This window comes from Lactuca serriola, chromosome 1 (assembly GCF_051521515.1).
Source record: "Lactuca serriola cultivar US96UC23 chromosome 1, Lser_US96UC23_V15, whole genome shotgun sequence".
NCBI classification, from domain to species: Eukaryota; Viridiplantae; Streptophyta; class Magnoliopsida; order Asterales; family Asteraceae; genus Lactuca; species Lactuca serriola.
In genome coordinates, this window is record NC_136408.1 from 30,221,959 (window position 1) to 30,227,967 (window position 6,009).

Below are 6,009 nucleotides of genomic sequence, written 5' to 3' on the forward strand. Positions count from 1 at the left end.
AGATTAATCGGGTACCATTAATTGCTAATTTGTTGAATTTAAAAAAAATATGACTAATATCATATCAAAGTTCGTAAATAACACTAATATGATAACAAAATAGGTTAATATTATTAATATATACTAATCATGCCTCAAATAGTTTCCATTGAGATGAAACTTCTTCAAAATGTTAAAATTTCATCGCTTTATAATGTGTCACTCGTTATATATGTAAGGATTTATCGCTAGGTGCCCTCTAATCGGTCGAGTAGAGCCTAGGGATTAATCGGGACCTAGTCGGGATTTTTATAACAGTGATTATTATTATTATTATTATTATTATTATTATTATTATTATTATTATTATTAAATAGGTGTTGTATAGCAACGATCTTCAAAGATACTAATATGATTTGCCTACGAGAGGGCTTATTACTATTATTATTATTATTATTATTATTATTATTATTAAATAGGTGTTTGTTGCTTATTCTCATCACAATAAGCTAAGTTTAAGTGTTTGGATATGAATCCTTAAAAATCACCTTATTGTGGTAGGAATAAGCTAAATAAACTGATTTTAATAAGCATCCCCCTTACTTATTTCTTATTGCTTATTCCTACCATAAACACTTTTGCAAAAACTGCTTATTCTCATCGCAATAAGCTAATAAGCTTTAAACTAATTTATCCAAACACCTTCTTAGTGTGTGTGTGTGTGTGTGTGTATATATATATAGTTTTACAAAATTTTGTGAAAAAAACTAGATTTGAAAATTGGCTTGGTTCGTCTTAGGATGTTAGAATTTGTTTTGCTATTGTGGTGGACAACATAATAAGATAGAGGAAGTGAGATGGTGGGATACGTAAACATTAAACAATTTTAATTATAAGACCAAGAGGAGTGGGTGCGGTTTCACCTGCGGTTTCGCCACATCATCACTCAAAACACCGTCCCCTTCTTGTGGTAAGAACCGCACTTTCTCTCTCTTCACCCAAAAAATGTCGCACTCCTCTTACTCTCTATCTTCTATCTTTATTTGTTTCTCTCTCTCTCTCTCTCTCTCTCTCTCTTATCCTCCTTTGGTATACCACACCTAGTGTGTGGCAAAGAACCACACTTTGTGTGGTAAAATTGACATGGCACTTATGTGGTGTTTATGTGGCAGATGAGGGAGTGCGGTTCTTGTGGCACCACTCCCTCCAGTCTAAAAAAATTAAAAATATTTAACAAACAGATAATAGTGTATAAATTATGAATAATTATAAGAAAAAAGGAAATAAATTAAAAAGGAGTAAAAGTGTCATTTGCAGACCAACTATGCAATAAATTAAGAGAAAATTCATCAATTACCAAAAAGAGAGGAGTGTTTCAACCAAATGACCATTAAAAACACAATTTTATAAAATGACCACGACTTCCGCAGAGAGGGGCTCTGCGGAAGTCCATATGCTCTAAGGAACAAGAAAAACTCTATGAGGAAATGACGTGGCGGTGGAAAAAGAAAAAAAAAATTATAAAATTTTAATTCCACAGAGGGTGTACCATTCCACAGAGTTGTCCTCTGCGGATCTGTTCTTCAGAGGAGTATCTATGAGGAATTGTTCTTCGCTAAAACATTGCTTAATAACGATTTTGGTATTTGTTTTCTTCTAAATCTAACGATGTATCAACATTTAGCACATATCACTGATTCATAAATTTAAACTATAAAACTATGTTTCTAAGAAATAGACTTAGAATTTAGCGAATAAATAAGCAATGTTTTAGCAAATAACAATTCCTCAGAGGTACTCTTCTAAAGAACAGATACACAGAGGGCGTCTCTATGGAACGATGTACCTTCTGTGGAATTAAAATTTTATAATTTTTTTTTTCTTTTTCCCCCGCCACGTCATTTCCTCAGAGAGTTTTCTTGTTTCTCAGAGCATAAGGACTTCCGCAGAGCGCCTCTCTACGGAAGTCATGGTCATTTTATACAATTGTGTTTTTCTTGGTCATTTGCTTCAAACACTCCCCTCCTTTTGGTTATTTGATGAATTTTTTCATAAATTAAACCATATAGAGCACCTGTGTAATGAGAAAAGATAAGGAGAAAACTCATGAATATAGAAAACTATAAGTATATAATTTTGAGTAAATTACATGAATGGTCTATGGTTTAGGGTAATTTTCACGTTTCGTCCCTAATTTATTTTTTAACTCGGAAGATCCCTACTGTTTGTTTTTGTTATGTGTTTGGTCCCTGTCTTACCTAAAAAGACTATTTTGCCCTTGATTTTTTAATTTATTTAGATAAACACACCCCCAACCTCACCCCCTCACCTTACCTTATCTACCCTTCTATTTTTTTCTGTTTAAATAATAGTCTTTTTAAGTAAGATAAGGACCAAGGGCGTAACAAAAACAAACAGTAAAGACCAAGCGCATAACAAAAACAAATAATAAGGACCTTCAAAGTTAAAAAATAAGTTAGAGACCAAACGCACAAATTACTCCAAACCATAAGGACCATTTGTGTAATTTACTCTATAATTTTATTTTATATATAGTAAATATAATAATTGATTAAGAAAATTAATTATTTTGAGACTAGTATGTTTGATCCAAATGTTGATGTGACCTTGCAGCTTTGATACTATTAAATATAAAATTGTAATTTAAATATGTCTTTTATTCTTCATTCGGGATATGAGTAGAAGCGTATTTTAATTTTTTTATAGGGATGGAAATGATTCTTTCGGATGTCAAAAACCCCGTTGGACCCCGCTCCCATGGGACCCCGATACCGTATGTGACTAAGTTTTTAAAAAAAACCGGGAGCGGGAGCGTGGGCAGGGGCATAATTAAACCTCGTTTATTTTCGGGACCGGGGTCGGGAGTCTGTACTTCCGTCCGGTACTCCCGCGGGGCCCCGGTTGTAGATTTATGTAAAAAATATATATTTAATATAAAATACATATACAAAATAGATTTTCTAATTTTAACTTTAGTGTATGTTTCACTTTACCGTTTTCAATTAATGGATGTTGAAGATGTAGCGAATTGATCATATATTTTTGGACATGTAAGTATTTTATATTTGTAATGTTGGATTTGTCGTATTTTAGATTTGTAAGATTATTGGAATTGTCGTTTTGTAATGTTAGATTCGTAATTTTTTAGTTTCTAAAACATTAGGATTTAAGCTTTTAATGTTATTAAAAATAATTAGTTTTAGCCTAAAACAAAGCAGTTTTTTAGCAAAAAAAAAATCGAATTTTAAGCCTATAAACCGGGGGAACAGGGGCAGCTATTTCCGCACCCGTTTGGTCCCGTTGACATCCCTACTTTTAGGTATGGGGCTATGGGGCTAGGGATCAGTTTCATAATATTCGTCAATCATGTTATGATCTTTTGGTGTGAGATTCCAAATCTAATATGCACCACATACAAGAAGGCTAAATTATAAATGATAGTTAGGGATGTCAACGGGGGCAAACGGGACGGGGATTGCATCCCCCGCCCCCAAAATTTTCTCGTTCCCCCGCCCCCGAAATCTCCATCCTTTCCACCCCCGCCCCCGCCCCCGTACCCCCGCCCCCGATTGATTTTGAGCTAACTTATATGGCTAAAATAAGTTCTTGTTTGGGTTAAAAGAAACTATTTTTGGGGTAACAAATAGATATTTATAACATAATTTTACATGTTACAAGCAACTTAAAAACATGTTTTTTGTTAAATTTTTGTATGTAAAAATCATTTTATTGTTTATTATATTTATATAATTAATATATGTCAATTTATATAATTTATTAACGGAGCCCCCCACGGGGTTTCGGGACAGGACTACCAATCCTCGCTCCCGCCCCCGAAAATAAAACGAGGGTAAACCTTGCCCCCGTCCCCGATTTTTTTCAACAAATCCCCTCATACGGGATGGGGCCCCCACGGGATCGGAGTCCCACGGGACTTTTTGACATCCCTAATGATAGTTTACTATATGGATACGAATGTGGAGAAGGGGTACAAAGGGTAATTTTGTTTTTCCTGTTAGTCGGTAATTGGGATTTTTTTGTCAAAAATATAAAGTTTAGGACTTTCTTGTAAATCGTGAATAATGACTTTACTGTCCAAAAAATAAAGTTTAGGACTTTCTTATCAAATTACTGAAAATATTAGGACTTTTGTGTATTTTTGTAACCCAATAACTTTTAATTGTGACTTTTGTTGCAACACCGCTATTTTTCTTACCATAATCATCTTTAACCTAATAGAATCACGATCAGGAGAAACAAATGCAAAAGAGAGAGCAAGAAAGGTTGAAAAGACTTGTAAAAAACTTTCTCCTTGCTTCGCCGCCAAATCTTGAACTAAAAAGTAGGGACAAATTATACAAACACAAACGATACATGCCTAGTCAAAAGGGTACGAATGTGGAGAAGGGGTACAAAGGGTAATTTTGTTTTTTTCGGTTTGTTCAAATTAACAAAAAAAAACTATTTAACAAGAAAACAAACGTTAAGGATTTCAATAGGATCTAGCTGACTAGAGAAGGTTTCAATAACTCTTATGCTTAAAGAGTATCATACCATTAAATTTCTAACCAAAAAAAGGGATATATACACTAAAGTCCTAATATTTTCAACGATTTGACAAAAAGTCCTAAATTTTATTTTGTTGACAGTAAAGTCCTAATTCACGATTTGACAAGAAAGTCTTAAACTTTATATTTTTGACAAAAAAAAAAAAGTTAATTACCGGCTAACCGGAAAAAAATGGTAAAAGTGTCAAAAACTGCCGGTAATTAAGACTTTACTGTCAAAAGAATAAAGTTTAGGACTTTCTTGTCAAATCGATGAAAATATTGAGACTTTAGTGTATATATCCCTTAAAAAACTAAGTATTAATATATATATATATATATATATATATATATATATATATATATATATATATATATATATATATATATATGATCTTTATCTTTATATCTTCATATTTATAATTCTTATAATAGAGATCACTTCTCATTAAGAAAAAAAACATTATGAGGGCATATTATTATTACAACCTAAACTTTTTTAAACATATTACAAAATTAGATATACAGTTGAAATGTCATGGTTGTATAGGTTGCCACCGAAGTAAGTGATATCAAGGTTTTATAAGGTGCATTATGGTGGCACCAAGACACATCATGGCGTCAAGGTATGGCTTCTTCAACAAGAAAACACCTTCTGTGTTGACGTTAGGTAAAGCACACGTAATGGCTTGTTTAGTCGTGTCATATCATGTCATGGCATGATTTCTTTTCAAGGAACATTTTTTTTGTTTGAATCCACAATCCCTTGAAGTCCCAATAGAAGTTTACTCTTACTGACATGGCTCTTCCATCGGCGAGCTATTGCTCCCTCTTAGTTGCATATGCCCATACTTTGATTTGAAATTCATAGCCATTGATGAATCCCCAGGAAGAGAGGACTATTTAATTCCTCATCCCTTCAGTCCAGTTTGAACCCGTCCTAATAATGAAAACCTTCCTACTATAAGGATTTGCTCTACCCTTCCACTAGAATCCACTCCGGGTCAGAAGAGCAACTAGTCCAATTTCTTGAGCAACCAATATATTAAAGAACAAACATTTTCTTAAATTCATTGCCTCACCCTGGGATGAGAGGGAAGGTCGATTAGACTCAAATCATGGACTCAATCTTTAATCCTACACTTGTAACATCCCAAAATTTACGACCAAAAATTTCATTTTTAATATAATAATTATTCAACCATTTGTCTGAAAACAACTATAGTATCAACCCATAACAAAACCAAAGTATCAATAGTAAAAACATGTCATGATAAAACATCGTCAGAGTATAATCCCCAAAGATCTCATGTGCAGAAATCCTGGTGTGATGCGCTGCAATCATGTCGGCTCCTTTCCTTTCGAAGAAGAAGTACCTGAAACCAAAACTGAAAACTGTAAGCACAAAGCTTAGTGAGTTCCCCCATCATACCACATACCATACAATAACATATTGCCTAGC